The following is an 18,530-nucleotide window of genomic DNA, read 5'->3' as shown; positions in this document are numbered from 1 at the left end:
ATTGTGTTCTAATTTATTTAACTAACCCTCTGTCATTGGAAATTAGTCTATCTGTAAGTCCTTCAAAATATTCACTGGTTTCCAAAGAGGAAAATTAATTCTTGTGTGAAATACAGACTAAAAATCTAATGAAATACTAATTTATTCAAATTTATAGTGTAAGAATGATTCTAGTTTGTTAAACTAAGCATTTTAGAAGCCTTAAAGTATATACATATTTGTTGTGTCTGCTATGCCTATTAACAGACTCTAAGGACTACAGCTAATTGCAGTTCAGAAGCTAGACACATTAATTAGCTATCTTGCTGCAATGATCAATACTGTTTTTCAGTTGGTAAACTTTTCACCATCTGTGATACTGGACAAATCTTTTCCAAGTTATTCTAGTTCTGGAGAAACATCCTAAAAGGATCAGCACATTGGACTAATAATGACTTTAATAAGTGATCAGACACATTTACTAGACAAAAGATCTTGACTTTTTCGAGAAACAAAAATTAATAACTTCACCTTAAATTCAAAACAAGCAATCAAACAAATGAGCAGGCAATCATCAGACAGGCAGACAAATTAACCATGACTCATGCAATCAGTAAGGCTGGGATATTGTGCACTTGAATATTCAATAAAAAACAAACAGTCAGGAGCTGGCCCCATGGCCAAGTGGTTAAAGTTCCACATGTTCCGCTTTGGCGGTCCAGGTTTGCGGGTTCGGATCCCAGGCGTGGACCTGCTCCACTCATCAGCCATGCTGTGGAGGAATCCTACATACAAAGAACAGAGGAAGATGGGCACAGATTTTAGCTCAGGGCTAATCTTCCTCACCAAAAACAAACAAAAAATTCAAACAAACAACCAGGGACTAAGGAAGCCTAATGCCAGCCAAATGACAACGATAAAACTTTAACCAAGGACTCTTTACTTTAATCCCAGTTCTACTGCTTCCTAGCAATGTGGACCAGGACTATGTTACCTAACCTCTCTGTGCCTCACACTTTTCATCTGTGAAATCATACATAGTTAGCAACTAGCAGCTAGTTAGCAGCTAGAAAGGAAAAAAATTTTTACTCTTCCTTATAAGATTAGCTTTTAATTATTTTTAATTGTCCACTGCCAAATTTCTATCTGATAGTGCTGGAATCAGATTTTTAAAAACATTTCTTCAATCATTTAATTTTTGCAATTTGAAGAATTAAGAGATTTCTTCCCTGTTCTGATTCTTTCTTCCAGTTCAGCATGCTCTATCTATTAGACTCCTTTTATTATCCTGAAAATAAAATAAATATATAATAAGCTGCCACATAATTTTATATATATATATCTGTAAAATTAAAATAAAAATAAATTATATTAAAATCATGTGTATGTCAATATATAATGCTTGGGCATATATTGAAGATATAATGAAACAGTCATCTGCTGGCACCTGTAAGTAGAATCATTGTGAATATGAGAGCTAGGGACATAGACTGATGTATGTCCTATATACAGAGAGGTGTGTGCTATTTTTGACTCCACTACAAAAGGAGACGGCCTCGTCTATGATGTGATCTGAGCAAAATGAAGTGCAACCTTCCCTCCTTTCATAAGGTAGTTGTACAATAAGAATTACTATGTAAAACAGAACCAGCTTCTATACTCAGATCATCAAAGGCAGAATGATTGCCTACACGAATTCTCAGCGGGATTTTTGAAAGTTTTTCATTTTCAAGAACCACCGTAAGCATTGCAGGCTGTATAGCATCTCTGGTTTCTACCCACTAAATGCTGGTGGCAAGGACTCCTCGATAATTACAACAACCAAATGCCTCAGATTTCCAAACTACGCCTAAGAGCAGTGATTCTCATTGTATTTTTTATTGCAACCCTAAAGAGCCTACCATTTTTATCCTTATGGTCCTTCCTCAATGAAATTTTGATAGCACAGATACAAAATGCTTTTCACATAAAAGTACAACTCTTTTTCATATCATATGGTCAAATTTTCTCCCTCTTGGAGGTGAAATCTTCCCCATAGAAAATGTCTGTCTTAAGAGGACTATACCACCCCCACTGAGAACCATGGCTTATGCTGAAAAAGAGAACATGTCATGGGGCCAGGGTCCCGGCAGGCCTGCACGCTGGGGTCTTCTGATCAATGGCACATCCCCGAGTCTGTGGCTGTCTGTGCAGGCTGCTCCCCTGAGACAGCAGCAAATAGAAAAATGGGAGATGCTGAAAGTTCGTGTATATACATAACCAGAGTGGGTCTATAAAAGTTCAGATCATTTCATTTTTTTTGCTCAAACCCCTTCCATGGCTTCACAATCCATTTAGATTAAAATCCCAAACCCTTACATTGGCCTATAAGGCCTGACATGATCTGTCCCCCTTCACCCTCCTCTGACCTCTGGGCACACTGACTTCTGGGCACACTCAAATGAACAAGCCAAGCACATTCTTAACACCCAGGGCTCAACATTTACTGTGCCCTCTTTCTGGAAGACTCTTCCTTGTGATACAAGCAGAGCTTACTTGCTTGCTTCTTTCAGGTCTGCTAATATGTTCAGTGAGTGAATATATACTAATTAAACACAAACTTTGAAATCATAGGTGATTATGCACATTCTAGCATGTACGTGTTTGCTTACGAGGACTGCCAGAATACTTTAAATTACTTATAAATTGAAAATGACCACATATCTAACACTCTATAAAATTTGCCTTAAAAACACCAAGATGGTTTTTAACAGGAACCAAACCCTGATGCTTTCAGGTTGACAGAGAACATGGGCTCCTTGCATTGAACATGAATGAGAGGTGTTTCATAATTTTCCACCTGTAGATATTTTCATTTTTTATTTATATAACATTACATGAATGTGACTATGAAATACACTGACTTTGTCCTTTATTCTTAAAATTGTGACAGACTTTTTACAGGTGTTTTCCAAACATAAGTCAAAAATGACATTAGAGACCTGAGTTGCTGATTCACTCACAGAAGATCCTCTGTAGTCAAGCAGAACTCGTAACACTTAGGTTTATTGGGTTCACTTTTACCTCTGGTTTTACATTTAACTACTTATTCAGAAAAGCTTGCTGTGTGATCAGTTCTTCAAATTATGTTGCAAAATGTAAATTTATTTCAAAATATGGCAAATGTGAATTCTCAGCCAAATTATTAAATTAGAAAAATATCGTAATCCGTTAAAATAAATTCAACAGTTTGCATTATTTTCTATACAGAAAAACCAAAGTGTTAAAGTATTTTTCCAAGATTTTCTATCAATTTTCCAAGTCATTCTGTAAGAAAGGCATCTATAACAATCCCCACAACACAAATCACACACCAGACTGCATATTTAACAAATGATAATATCAGGGAAACACATGTTCTCATTGCATTATTTTGGGCAGAAATCCAACAAAATTTTGTATATGAATACCCAAAACTACGCTCACATTTCAGGTTCTTCCCCATGTGAAAACATTTTACTTCCCCTCCCTCTAACACACTAAACATTTGTACTTCTACTTTGCAAGCTTCCCTTTACAAACCTCAAGGTAAACCTTGTGGTTAGAATAATTTTCAGGTTTTTTCCCTCTAAGTATTGATAATAAGTTAGTATTTAAAGATAATAACTTGATTTTAAAACATTTATATCAGAATGTCATATGCCATTTTATAAAATAGGAGTTTCATACTGGCAAAAATGTGCATTCTTAATAATATATATTCTAAATATTTGTCTCTTCAAGTACGTGTATTATATTGAGTGGGGACAGAAGGGTACTGTTTGTTCTTTTTTAACATCAATATTAGAATTTTGGCCACTTGGCTAATTGGTGTCTAAGTGTGCAAATGGATGGATTTTATTAAGTGAATGATTTGGTAAGGCAATTCTAAGATACCTTCCTGGCTTTCCTTATGTTTTGTGGACCTATTCATCTTGTAATAAATAATTTTAATTTTAGAAATACCATTTGACAAAAGGAGAGGAAATAGCACCATCAACAATTACAACTTGCTTAATATTTATTAATTCCTTGGCACAGCAAAGATTAAAAGTTGAAGAAATGTATATACAGCCATCCACTAAATTTGAGATAACAAAAAAAATCCAAAATGGATTCCTAGGCAAAAGTTAATTGCTTAGAAATTATTATTTTCTTAATTCAGTGACTAGTTTCTAAGAATCATTGATTTAAAAATAATAGTCCCTAACTTCCCGAAGTTTACTGCTTGATTGTGGAATGTTTGCCCATCCACAGCCCATTCATTCTTTCAAACATTATTTATTTATTTATTAAGAATCAGTCTGTAAAGCACACCGCTAAGTTGGGTTTTAACATGAAGATGTTATAGTTAGCTAAAATTTAAAGTCTAAACAGTGTAAGAATTGATATTTCAGCTTCTACATTTTGCTGATTGAAGCACTCAAAGTTTCCTGAAAGTAGATATTTTTAAATATGAATTGGGTCTGTTTTCTTCCTCGTAAGTAATGTTTAACAATAGAGAAGGGAAAATTAAATCCTTTGGAATGGCCAATGCTGCATACATGAATATTTTAGACGATGAAGAAGAGATGGGACCCCTTAAGTTTGAAGTATTTTAACTAATTAAGTTCCTGAAAGAACTGAAGTGACTTTGAACATTCACACACATTCAGTGTGTATTTGCAAACACAATTAGAGGCCCATCATGAATCAACGAGCATTGCAGTCAGAAGGCTTCTAATAAGGAACGTTGGAAAAAGAAGGGGGGTGATAAATATGGGTACTCTGCAAATAAAACTAAGAGATCTTCAATAATTTCTAGCATATAAATTGAAAATACATAACAATAAAAAGAAAATGAATTCTTGGCAAAGACAGAACATTCAAATTTCTCTAATTTTCTTTAAGACTTAATTTTGGCATAATTTATGAGAACATTAAGTGCTCTTTCAAGTAACTTTTCAGAGAGAAATAACCATATTTATACTTGGAGGTTTTATGTGTGTGTGTGTGTGTGTGTGTGTGTGTGCAGGCACTTGCCCGTGTATGTAACATATTGTTTGTTAACTGATTACAAATTTATATTTGTTAAACACATCTAGATTCTTTTTACTATTTTTTGCTATGATATATAATCTAATTTTCAGTGAGTTTTATACTGTTTGGAGAGTATAAATCTCAAAATACAAGGTAATTTTCCTTCTCAGTATTTATAGTAAATCTATATGAATTTATGTGAGAATTAGAGAAAATAAACCTAAATAAGATTAGATGTGTGGTTTGATTTGAATTTAATTTTTTCAAACTGCAGAAAATTTCTTATTTCTTTAAAAATATATCCCCATATTTTGTCTTTAACCATTGCCAATATGTCTTTAGATATTACAGACCATAACTGAATATATCACCATTCCTTTCAGTGCCATCTTTATGTTACATTTTCCCACTACATACAGGGACATGGGTTTTGTACCAACCGAGCAATACACTCTCAGGAAACAGCTATCTTCCTGTTGGTAAACATTACAGAGAAGTATGTGCAATAGACAGAGGAAGAGGCATTTTCAGGAGGAGAAAAATTTATTATTAATAATCACAACATCAATAGTAATTATAACTATCACAATCAGAATCACCAGTGTTTGAACACTTAATGTGCCAAAACTTGCTGGTTAGTGTGGTATATCTTTACAACTTGCAGGAAAAAAACAAAGTGTTATCTCCATTGAACAGATAAAAACAGAGACCCAGAGAGACCCTGTGAGTTCTCGTAACACATAGCGGGAAGGCCTGGATTTGGACCTTGGTACATCTGTTTCCAGGGTACCTGCTCTTATGGACTCCCTATGATATAATGATTTTGAAACACACTGAAGACATCTTAGCTGCTTTCCCCAAGACTAAATTTGGGTTTGGCCTGACCATTATTGGATAATATTGGACCATTATCCAATAATAATAATGTCCAAAGGTATTATTGAACATAATACCTTTACTCTAAATTATGAATTACTTTTCATGGGAAATGATTTTGATATTCTTTTCATGATGACCCCATTTATTGAAGAAGAAATTTCCTTGGCACTGACTGATGAAATTTCTGGGGGAGCTCATAGTCTTCTTGCCCATAAACTTTGTTCAGGTTACAGTGCCACTCTGTGATGATTTAGCCATTAAATGCTTCAGGTTAATCGGCTGCCTAAATGTCTTCAAATTATCGCTCAGTCTCCCTCAATACACTTCTAAATTATACAGCCTTACGTCACAAAGGACTCGCATTCCTTCCCTTTGTCCCTATTTCTCTCTGATTCAAAAAGTGTTGTAACAAGACTAGAAGCTTTCTTTTTTTAAAGATTGGCACCTGAGCTAACATCTGCTGTGAATCGTCTCTTTTGTTTCTTCTGCTTCTCCCCAAAGTCCCCCAGTACATGGTAGTATATTCTAGTTGTAGGTCCTTCTGGTTGCACAAGACTGGGAATTTAACTCTAATTTCAAGGATTCTTTTCTTCATGGTAAAAGTGAGAGATGAACCAAGACTGTACCACTGTTGAGCCTGTTCAGCATTTTCTTACGTTAATTAAACGATACCAAACTGACATGTAGTGTGAAAATCTTCACGGTGAGAATGGTGAACAGATTCCGAGAAAAAAATGTGGCTACTTTGGCAGGGATTTTGGACAAGTTACAGCAGTGATAAATTCATCACCACATTTCCTTAAGCATGCTGTTCTACTTCATTGCACTGCCCAAAACTAACTGAGCCCTAGCACATAAAAATTTTTAATGCTTCTGTAACCTAAGAACAATTTCAAATGGCAAATAATAGGTAGCTTCTAAGGAGGACTAGCAAACAGCAAAATTTTGAACTTGTCTCTTTTTCAAAATAGCAAGTTTTCAAAGACATGATATTCTTGGGTGTGGTTTTACTATACGTTTGGGATAAATTTACATGAGTTCAGATCACTAATTTTAAAATCAAAGTCAATTGGAAAATAGTAGTCCATTGACAGAAATAATATACATTGCCAAATTTGTTGGCTCACATCTGTACCATAAGATGAGAGAAAAAAATCTTATCCTTTCTTTCAGTCTCCTTCAAATTTATGAGCAAATTTGTTAGAACCAAAAATTATATTTGAAATTATAAAGGAGTTAGTTAAAATCATCATGCTGGAATAATTTTGGGTCATTTCTCTATGGCAAATCCAGGATGAAAGCTGGATTTACCAAAACCGACGTTACAAACATTAGCTCGTTCCTCCTGTTGGATTACTCATGTTTTTATATTTGTAGACATTTCATTCCTATCACTTTTATCAAGTTGGAACCAAAGTTGTTGTTTTTTCAATTATTTTGACATCCTGCCCCTGTAGAATGTTAACCCTTCAATATGGAATGGTTTGAGAATGGATTACCTGGGAAATTGCTTTTCTATTCATGTGTGTGACAGCTGAGTTCAGCTGTCTTCCTAAGTATCTGTGGAACAGCTGAGTGCTTCCTCCTGGTTCCCAGACTTGAGATTAAGGGAACTTGAGGGAACTAAGTTACAGTGGAATGCATCTATCAAGGAATTTACCCTCTCTTCATCTGCTACAGCTTTAAGTTTTTGACCTTTGTGGCACAACTATGGGTGAAATAATCTTCTATAACTCTTGTCTTCTCTACATTTGGGTGTATATATTAACACAACTATATATACATATAACACAACTATATATATATATATATATATACATCTACATATAAATATGGCATATATATTAGCACAACTGTTAGAGACTCAGAGAAATACAAGATAGAAAATAGGCAAGCTCCAATTGAAGTTTCAATCTTACAAATTTAACTAACTGTAAAGTCCTTGTCTGTCATCTGGTGTTTGTACTCATCCTCAGAGAACAGGCAGAGCACTCTGGAGACACAGAATGAAACTAAGTTGGTTTCATGTAGCTACTCTCCTAGAGTTCCTCCTGAGTAGGGATAACGATTTGGTGTCCACCCTTGAAAGCAGCTCATATTCTGCCATCAGTTAAACTTGGTTTTCTGTACAATCAAGTATTGAGCAAACGGGAAGGGACACTGGAAGAACAGGCCTGTGTTGTTACATTAATAATTTCATTGTCTATAAAGCATATACTTACCAGGTCCATTTAATAAAACTAGAGTACAATGAAATTATTGGTATTTTTAAAATATTACTCTAATAAATGCTAAATGTCTTTAGCTCAAGTGTATCTTATCATACAGAAACAAAGTAACTAAACACACATGTGTAGTCACATTCATTTTATTTCAGTTCTTTTCTTGGTATAACTATTAAAAAGTCTCTTTGTACCTTTCTTGTATCAGGAAATAATAGTTTAAATATTTTAATTATTCATCACCTTGAGCTGAAAGGAAAGTGCTTGAATGGTCTCACTAAAATTATGGACATTTATTTCAGCTCTAATGTACAGAGAATTAGTGGGAGAGACACATTAGTTCTTCCAAAAGTCTCACACTACAAATGATTGTGGACATGCGACACTGTATTGCTCTCCATAGAAAGAAATGTAGTGTGCTTTCAAGAGTTTCACTATGACTTATTGTACATCGTTAAGTTATCATGATATAAAGATAATCCTCTTGGGTTCCATGAACTTTGCTAACATAAGGAAAGAGAGCTCTACCCTCTGATTGTAACTGGTAGCTCATATGGTGGCAGAAGGGAGATTTGTTCTGAAGAGGGTACGGTGTCGGTCCTATGTTATGACATCCAGTTCTGCCTTTTAATCTTCAAGGAAGCACATTATGCTCTTTCTCTGATAGGGCCCAATCACACCTGTGGCTGCTCCCTGGCAAATCCTACCAGTTTCTCATGTTTCCCAGTTGTCTGTATTGTACTGTTTGCTTCAGGCTGTATTTTTGTGTATCTTGGATACTAATCTTTGCCTGTAGGTAACTCACTAGTTATACTTTAGTTCACCATAAATCTACTGATTTTCGGTATCAATCTCATTATTTGATCAATATTGCAAGAATACTTTCTCATTGGGTTATGAAAAAGGAATAAGAAATAGGAAAGACATTCTTTTGTAAGTTTATATTGTTGATTAAAGCTATATACTATTTTAACTTATCAAACATGGTATTTCTTTACAAGATGTATTTTTCAAAAACTCATAAATTGTGAAGAGTTGGGAAAGAGAAGAGACAAAGATTAAGAGTGAAGCAACTGTTTTTCAATAAAAAATTGTAAGCCTATTTAAATTGCTCCTAGGTTTATAAAACTAATCCTCCAAAAGGAGAGTTAAAAACTGTTTTGCAGTATCAAGCTCTTAGGGGTTTCGTAGTGTATGATATTGTCAATAAAGTGGCAAAAATGAAACATAAAATTGGAAAAAGAGCAATTTTTTTAGCTAAGTTTTTTTAAAGATTTTAAAAAATTATTTAAAAATCTCTGAAGGACCCTGCCCTGACTAATTCTAATGTTTCAAAAATTTTCTACAAGAAACACTTGACCTGTGGCCAGTAACAGAAGAAAAGGAGCAGATGGTTAAAAATAACTGTGGAGAGTTCATTTGAAAATATTGAGATGGGATGTTAAAAATAAAATTTCAAAATAAGAAATGCATTGTGGTATACTTATGAAGGCTTTGTTTTTTTTCAGAGGATAGAAGTTTTGGCATCTTAAAGGGAAGTTGCAGTATGTATGTGTGTGTGTCTGAGTGTGGCAGTAGTGGAAGGTTCTGTAAATGAATGGAACGGGTTAAGCATCAGGTGTGTTAGTTTACAAGTTTAAGGGCAACAATAAAGTTCACATTTGGAGCACTTCCATAAAGGTTCTGGGAATTTTCTGATTAAATTAGACATTTAATAATGTTATCCAAGTCTTTTTTTCTTTATACATAATCCTTTTTTTTATTTCATTTTAGTTTTGTAGAATTCCATTTGAAAATTTGATAGGGAAGTAGAAACATGAAATTACCAACACATTTCTTGAAATCTGAAATTGTAGAATAGAGGAGACTGTGTGGATGTTTATACTCCTCGTGTGGCCATTTAGAGGTGGCAATAAATAGATGGTATACATAGATTCACAGTTTTAGTGCCTTATCTTGTTGAAAAAATACTAGAAACTTTTCCCCCTGTTATATATTGAAATTCTGCCTATATAAATTTTTGGGAAAGAATAAGAGATACAAACGTATGACACATTGTACTGAGTTCCACTTGTGTGAATCTGAAGAACAGATATTAATTCCTTAACAAAATTGTAAGTCCTTCTTGCATACTTCATTTCATTCTGACACTGATTTTCTTTCTGTGTTCTTCCCTGCTTAGATTATTATTTAACAGATATTATTTTTAACAGATTAGACTCTTTCCCCAGTAGAGTCCATTACTGGAGCTTTTTTTGTTTTTTTGTTTTATAATTTCTACACGATGTGTTTAGAAAAGATAAAGTCTTAATAAATCCTCATTCATAAATTGGTGGTCTAGTCGTTAAGTTCCAGGGCTCCCCCTGTGGTCCAGGTTGATTTCCTGGTCAAGGAACCACTCCATCTGTCTGTGGATTGTCATACTGTAGTGGGTGTATGTGGCTGGGATGTTGAAAGCGGTGCCACCAGGATTTCAAATACCAGCAGGGTCATCCATGGTGGACAGGTTTCAGTGGCATTTCCAGACTAAGACAGTCTAGGAAGAAGGACCTGACCAACCTCTTCTGAAATAATTGGCCATAAACACCCTGTGAATAGCAGTGCAGCATTGTCTGAAACAGCGCCAGAAGGTGAGAGGATGGCACAAAAAACTGGGCAGGGTTCTACTCCGCTGGGCACAGGGGTGCTAGGAGTCAGAATCCACTAGACGGCACTAAAAACATTCTTAAATTTTATTGCAAAATAATAAGGTAAGTAGGGACTACAATGTTTGATTTATTGTTAAATTGTTATCTACTCTAAAGACTGAGGAAGGTAAAGTTAAGCACATTTTATAAACCAAGGGACATATATCATTAACCTTTGCTATCCAGTGAAGTTACTGCACATCTATTACCAATGTTTTAAGTCTATGATTTTTCCTTGTCCTGTTGTTGGGGTTCTGTGAACTAGAGATTTAATTTTTTCTTTAAAAAATATCTACTAAATTAATCTAAAGAATTAAATCTATATATATATGCTATGTCTATGATCCAGTCTTTTCTGTGGATGGTATGGCAACCTTTTTAAGAATAAACTGGGGACCCAGCCCCATGGCCAAGTGGTTAAACTTTCCTGTGTTCCACTTCGGTGGTCCAGGGTCAGAGGTTTGGATCCTGGGTGTGGACCTGCTCCACTACTAGCCATGCTGTGGAGGCGTCCCACATACAAAGAGGAAGATTGGCACAGATGTTAGCTCAGGCCTAATCTTCCTCATACACACACACACAGCCCCCCCCACACACACAAAAAGCCTAATATGTTTATTTTTAAAAAGATTAAGAAAAGCCTTACAAAGTAGTTTAAAAATAAGTGGAGATTATGTATAATCACATTTCCTAAATAAAAACTCTTCTTAATTTGGAGCATTTGTTTTTAATTGATTTTCTCTTCATGCAACATTCAATCAATAAATATTCATTGAATAAATGTATTTCTTATCTTCTTTACTAAAGCTGAGGAAAGGAACATTAACAAGAGAGACAGAATTCTTGCCTTCTCAAAGTTTATATTCCATTGGTGGAGAAATAAACATACAAATAAATACATGATATAAACCTAGATAATGATAGGTGCTATAAGTAACAAGACGAGGGGAGTGAGAGTTATATGGCAGGGAGTTCTTTTTAATCTAAGAAGGTTTTTATGTGTTTTTATTTTGAATCATAATGTACATAAATCTGTACAGCCTTTTCTCCCCAAATGTTACACTTTAAGCATTTTTTCCAAGCACTATTTCTTAAAAATCACTTTTAATGTTTGAAAATGATTATTCTACAGCATCTACTATATTTACTTAACTCTCTTTATATATTATACATTTATGTATATCTTTTGCAATAATATTTTGATGGAACTCTTTGTATATAAATACTTTTGTCAAACAATAAGGCTATATTCAATAATTTTACATATTTCAAAGAATTTCCTAAATGATATATTAATTTATACTCTCACATTTGATTGCTATTTTAGAAGTGTCCATGTATTTAAACAAATACTCATTGAGTTTCTACAGTGTGTCAGGATTTCTACTAGCTGCTGAAAATGATACTAGGAGTCTTTTTCTGGAGTTCACAATTTCAAGAAATAGGCAAAATTATAAACAGATACAAAAAGTTGGATAAATACTAAATTATCAAGTTCTAGTTACTGAAAAAAAAGTAAGCAAGCATTCAACGACACTAAAATCTCTCAAAGAACATAAATGCAATCCATTTTGAAGTAGAGGAATGTCTTTAACAGTCTCTGAAGTCTTTTTATGCTTTCAGAAGTCCACAAATAGAATATGATCAAAAAAATCAATAAAGTCTCTGATATAGGCAAAAAAGAATATAAATTTCCTTAGACATTCAAATCCAAACTAAAAGCTGTGACTTGACATTCTTTGAAAATTAGAAATTCTTTTTCTATTATTATTATTATTATTATTTTGTTGAGGTCATTTTGGTTTATAACACTGTAAATTTTAGGTGTACATCATTATGTTTCAGCTTCTGTATAGACTGCATCGTGTTCACTACTAAAAGTCTAGTTTCCATCCATCACCATACATATGTGCTCCTTTACCCTCTCACCCTCCTCCCATCCCCTTCCCCTTTGGTAACCGCTAATCTGTTCTTTGAAAATTAGAAATTCTGATTGAGATTTTTTACCTCGACTTTTATCACTACCATTTTAAGTATATTACATAACTCTCAATTCATTAGAAGATTGAATATCCCTCTAAATATATTTCACAAATTCCCTCAAAGTATATCTATTACGTTGAATGAAAGCTTTCTATCACAATTTACTCATTGTTGGGCATCAACTGATCCGTATCCCAACATGGATTCTCTTAATTGAGAAATTCTCAATGAATTGTCTCAGCTCTTTCCACCAAAACTCTTCAATGTGTAGATTACTCAATTTTGTGTTCCCCAGAAATATATTTGAAAAACAAAATGTTGAAGACAAGAGGTTAAGATTTTGTATTGCTCTCTACCCTGTTGATTTTTTGGCATTGAAGACCACCATAGTGGTCCTAATATAGCAAATTACAGTTCAGTCACCCATTTTTCCCACCCCATCCCTATCCCCAATTTTTTCCAAGAATTATTTCGTTAAAAATAATTTTTTAGGGGCTGGCCCCGTGGCCGAGTGGTTAAGTCTGTGCACTCCGCTGCAGGCGGCCCAGTGTTTCGTTGGTTCGAATCCTGGGCACGGACATGGCACTGCTCATCAAGCCACGCTGAGGCAGCGTCCCACATGCTACAACTAGAAGGACCCACAACGAAGAATATACAACTATGTACTGGGGGGCTTTGGGGAGAAAAAGGAAAAAATAAAATATTAAAAAAAAATAATAATAATAATTTTTTAAAAGTTTGGAAATTCTCAAACTGGCTATTTCTACTTTGCGACTGGTCCTCTAGAGATATTTATTTACGTCCAATCAGAATAAAGACTTTGGGGGGTGCCGATATGAAAAAGAAACATCTTGATTATCCTCAAACTGATTAATTTTGAGGCTATTGTTTTAAAAATGGACCCAAAGCTGACTCAGGAAGTGGGGTCTGTATTTCCCACAGTCAGATTTTTCTCTGAGGGTGCTTTGTGCAATGGAAAGAATGCTGAATTTGAAGTATAAACACTCTGAATATAGAGCTTTGTCTATAAATTAACTGGGTGAATGTTCTAAAGTAAGTCATTTAACTTTTTGGTATATAACTGTTCCCTCTTCTTTAGGTGGAAGTAGTCATAGCCATCCTTGCTAATCATGAGATTACTTTGGATGGATTTTCATTTATGCATATGAAAATATTATATACTTCTAAGGCTAGATAGGTAAAAATTATAACAAATATTATGGACTAGAGAGATTAGATTTAAGTCCAAAGAGTGGAGTAAAACTGATGAATCTCGGACTTAGGGGAGGAATGAATTCCTCCCTTAGTATTCACCAGGAGGAATACAAAATTTAGACTTCATGGTTCCACCTTAGAACAGCAAGGGAGAACATCAAGGCAACCTGGATATCCAGAGAAGAAATGCTCAGTAAGACTAATCATTTACTATTTCTGGATGGTTTAAATATCACATCTATAAGTATACCTTTTCTCAATCACGAGAAGGAGGCAAAAAAGAGAGATTAAAGGAAATAGAAAGAAAGAAAAGAGAGAAAGGAAGATAAAAGGCCAGTAATAATTGATTACTGAGAAATTCAATTGGAAGTTGAGCAAGTTAAATCTATAACTTTTCCAGCATCTATGGCTTCCAGACCCCATTGCAATCCATCAGAGCATTCCAACTCCCACTCAAGTAAATAAAACAGAACCATAAGTGGGGCAAAGGCATGATTAAAACAAGTCACAAGCTTAGCAATTACCTTTGAGCTTACTTTGAACTTTCTGGAGAAAGTTTTGGTAATGTAAGTTTATTGGCATGCCTCCCCTGAGCATTCAATGATATTTTAAAGGAGGCATTCCCCTTCTCCAAACAGATTCCTGGGACCATTTCTATATTTCTTTTTTTGAAGAGAGATGTAGAGAAGGGTAATGCATCTACTTCTAAACTTGGAGAAGAATATATCTACTTCTAAGCTTTCTAGACACACACACACACACATAAAAGTGGGACCCTTCCACCTGTGGCAGCCTATGGGATGGTAAAAGGGAGAAAAGAGAGTGGCTGGATCTGGCCAGTTAGCTCAAAGGGAAGCAAATGTCCAATCCATTTCCTTCTCCTGTAATGATACCGGAAACAAATTTGGTTCTAAAAACAAAAGAGCAGTTTACTACTATATGCCTTAAATACCGAAACACATTTAGTAGTGAAATTTAGAGGTTCTGCATTTCCATCCAGAGCAAAGTTAGTGACTCTAAAGGGTAATATATTTATTAGCCTGCAAGTCCCAATTATGTAGCATCAACTCTTAAGTTATTCAAATCAGACTTCTTATGACATTCACTATTTCTAGTTTTCCTTTCTTGTTACCGTCAGAATAAAATGGTTAGAAGTGGGGAATTTTATTACATAGCTTATCTGAATATCAACAAATGTCAGCAACATATTTGAACTTTATGTAGAAAATGTAATGGTAACTTACATACATGGCCTTTGGCTCTACCTGCTCAGTCTTTACAAGTCTCAGGAATTGTAAGTTAACTAGAAAAGACAAGCAAAAGTCTTATAATGAAATCCAGAACAATATTGCAGATGTGTGGAGCCCACAGAAGGCAGAGCCCATTTATTGTGCAAGCATATTTAATGTGTAAAATTATTTTTAAATCTTAAAACAACCTCTTGCAAATGCTGTGAACTGCAAAGCTAGGCAGACCCGATGCATTCTTAAATATAAAGAAGAAAGAAAGAAATGCACCCACAGTAAAAAATCTTGGTTACTCACGATTCTTTTCACCTCTCCACCTTGACCCAGCTTTCATTTTGCCCGAGATACCCACAGGAGAAGTTATTTCTGCCATCGAGAGCAGCAGCGTCAGTAACAGCACAGCCATGCCAGGTGAAAATAACCTCTATGCAGAGTCCTGTCACAGACGAACCTGAAGGCTTTTTACTGAGAACAGAAACCTAGAGCCAATCCTGTCATTTTATTCAGCAGAAATGCAAAAACACTGTTTTTCCTTAAATTTTTACAAAGCAGGTATGTTTCATCAGGCTTTCCATTTGAATTATGCAGGGAATCTTTTAAAAAAATTAGAAGGGATGTAAAGTCTTCCCCTATACATAAGCAAAATGTCAGGAGAGAGAAGCTGACAGTTCCCTCTGGTCTTCCTGCAGCTCTCAGTTCCTATCCTGCTCCTGCCAACTCTCACTTCTTCCCAATGTTTGTCAACATTTTTCAGAACACGATAAGAGGAAGAAGCTGAGATTTCAGCATTTTCCCACCTATCCATTCTGTACCCCAGATTATAGTACTTGATGAATCTGAATATTTAATTTTGGCAGTGCTAACACACCTCATTTCAAACAGAGGTGGTTGTTAAGGAAAGGAAAAAAAAAAAAAAACCACGTGTTCTCAAAGCTCTATCTAACGTTTTGGAGAAAGGATTAGATGTATAAATATCTGCTGCTAAGACATGATAAAAATACTTCTGAAAAAAGGGAGTGGTAAACAATCGTCTTTCCTACTTAGCTTGCACTGTGTGATTTTTATAGTCAGAGAATAGTGTAAAAAAGACAGTCTGCCAGAAATATCCCAAATCCATGAAGCAGGCAAAATGTAATGAATATTTTACATTCAAAGATCATCTGCATTGCATCATAAACACTTGTCTGCTTTGTAAATACATGTTGGTATCGTCCACCTCTCCTGTTTCCTGCAGAATGATTTTTATCATCTCATGAGCTGAGCAGATATTTTGGCAAATTAGACTTCTCTGTTTAAAGTGTATTTCCCATCGCAACATTGTCTCGATTATTTTGGAACTACATTGTAATGACCTAAGATGCTAGCCTTCACTTTGAGACCAAGTTTATTTTTTTAATAATAAAAATAATTTTATGCTTATAAGAACATTATAGAACAATAATATACATACATTTAGTTTAACAAGCATATAAAGCTATTTTAAGATACTGCTAAACATATAATAATATTCTACAACTTGACTGACTTCTACATTTTAATAGCTCACACAGCTGCCAAAACATATTTCTAAAACACATACCTGAGAATGTGCTGTTTACTGTTAGTCCCTGTACTGCAGCAGAGGAAAAAGAAAGAAAGGTCTACAGCAGTGAAGCAGGCACCAGAAATTGGTGAAATAGGCTGGGTGGAAGACGAGAGGGGGAGGTGGGGATTGTGGTGATGTGCCCTGGGAAAAGTGGCAGCTGCCATTCAACTTCAGCCGGATGTTGCCACGTGATACAGATTCCGAGTTGCCAGATGTTTCAAAATTTAAGGAGAAGCTAGAAATTCAGATTAGGAATCTCCTAATTTTTAAAGCAAAAGTGATAGAATTCTAAACTTCTTAACTAGTCATATATGGCCGAGCATTCTGAATCTGCTTTTAACTTAAATTTTCCAGACTCATTGATGCAAGAAATATTCCTTGAATGTTTACAATGTATTGGATATATTATTAATAATAAACATCCATTAAATAAACTCATAGTTTAAAGGGAGAGACATATTTAAGCAGATAATTTTTCATGTGATGTGATCAACGCAATGAAAATCCATATGGAATCTCTGTGGAATCACAGAGAAGAAAATACCTGGCTATCTGGAGGCATTAAGGAATCCTTTTTTTTTTTTTATCATTCCTACTATGAGCTATAAAATCTAACCATACGAGGAAACTCCTTATTCTCTAAAACAACATGAACTTTCAGACTGTGTCTTTTTACACATTATCTTTCTCCTTAAAATACCTTTTTCCCATCTCTACTTTCTGTAATCCTATTAGTGCTTAATGACTTAGCAGAAGTTTATCTTCTCAAACTTTCTCGGACACAATTATCCATTTTTCTCATGACTTAGTCACCTGGAAGTGGAGATCTTACCACATTATTTTAAAGTTTAAGTGGGTGTGTGTGTGTGTGCAACACTAGGTGTATAGCTCATTGTGGGCCTGATTGTATCATATTTTCCTTACACCCCTAAGTTCAGTAATGATTACTGTACATAGAAGAAAATCATCAAGAGTTGTTGAACTGATGGTACATTTTTCCTAAATTATGGCTATTAATTTAACTTGGTAAATTTTAAAACTAAAATATGACTCATTAAAACAGCCAGGATAACTTCTTTCATGCACTGGACATGTATTTAAGTATATGCTGTAATTTGCTTTTCTTGATCATTAGTATTACAAGATATTACAGATAAACAGGAAATCCTACTTATATTTACTCCCTTTCAGTTAAAATTAATCATAACCATCAAATAAAAGCAGCACATCAGTGTCCTATAATCCACACTACATTAGTAACAGCTCAACGCTTGTACTCTGTATTAACTTTTAGGTGGTTAAGAATTGGAAGATCACCAAAGGGGAGCAATTAAAAATATGGGATGCGTATTTATTTGTATGCTGTCATTTGCTTTCCTTGGCCATTAGTATTACAAGATGTTACAGATAATTAAGAAAGCCTGATTATATTGGAAGACCAGCTTTCAAATCTGCAAACACATTCTAAGACCAGCTTTCAAAGCTGCACACTTTTTTAAGATACAGGCAATGAAGATTATCAGCAGATGGGCTTAGTCTGCTCTAAAATTATGAATTGGTACAAAGCCAGTTATTTGGCAGTCACATCCTAAATTCCACATGTCCATAGCTATTTCAACTTAAAACATGAAATAGGCAAAGTGCATTTCTGCGCCTTCACTTCCTTCCTGCTCCAAGCACTCCTTCCACTTGGCTG

General features: G+C 34.8%; 1 protein-coding gene and 1 long non-coding RNA gene across 6 annotated transcripts in view; both read right to left on the bottom strand.

Moving 5' to 3' along the window:
• The window catches only part of ROBO1 (roundabout guidance receptor 1), a 1,064,923-nt gene that overhangs the window by 728,763 nt on the left and 317,630 nt on the right, over positions 1-18,530 (bottom strand). The window lies entirely within an intron of this gene.
• On the bottom strand, positions 627-16,913 carry LOC123277943 (uncharacterized). Of its 2 annotated transcripts, XR_006515137.2 has the most exons (4): positions 16,829-16,913; positions 15,547-15,615; positions 15,247-15,305; positions 640-764 (listed from the first exon to the last, which is right to left on the bottom strand). It is a non-coding gene; the product is annotated as an uncharacterized lncRNA (long non-coding RNA). The 2 variants fall into 2 exon arrangements; XR_011495346.1 differs by lacking the exon at positions 15,247-15,305 and having other exon boundaries at positions 627-764.

The sequence above is a fragment of the Equus asinus genome, chromosome 18 (assembly GCF_041296235.1).
Source record: "Equus asinus isolate D_3611 breed Donkey chromosome 18, EquAss-T2T_v2, whole genome shotgun sequence".
In the NCBI taxonomy this organism is placed as follows: domain Eukaryota; kingdom Metazoa; phylum Chordata; class Mammalia; order Perissodactyla; family Equidae; genus Equus; species Equus asinus.
This window is presented reverse-complemented; position numbering and strand designations above follow the sequence as displayed.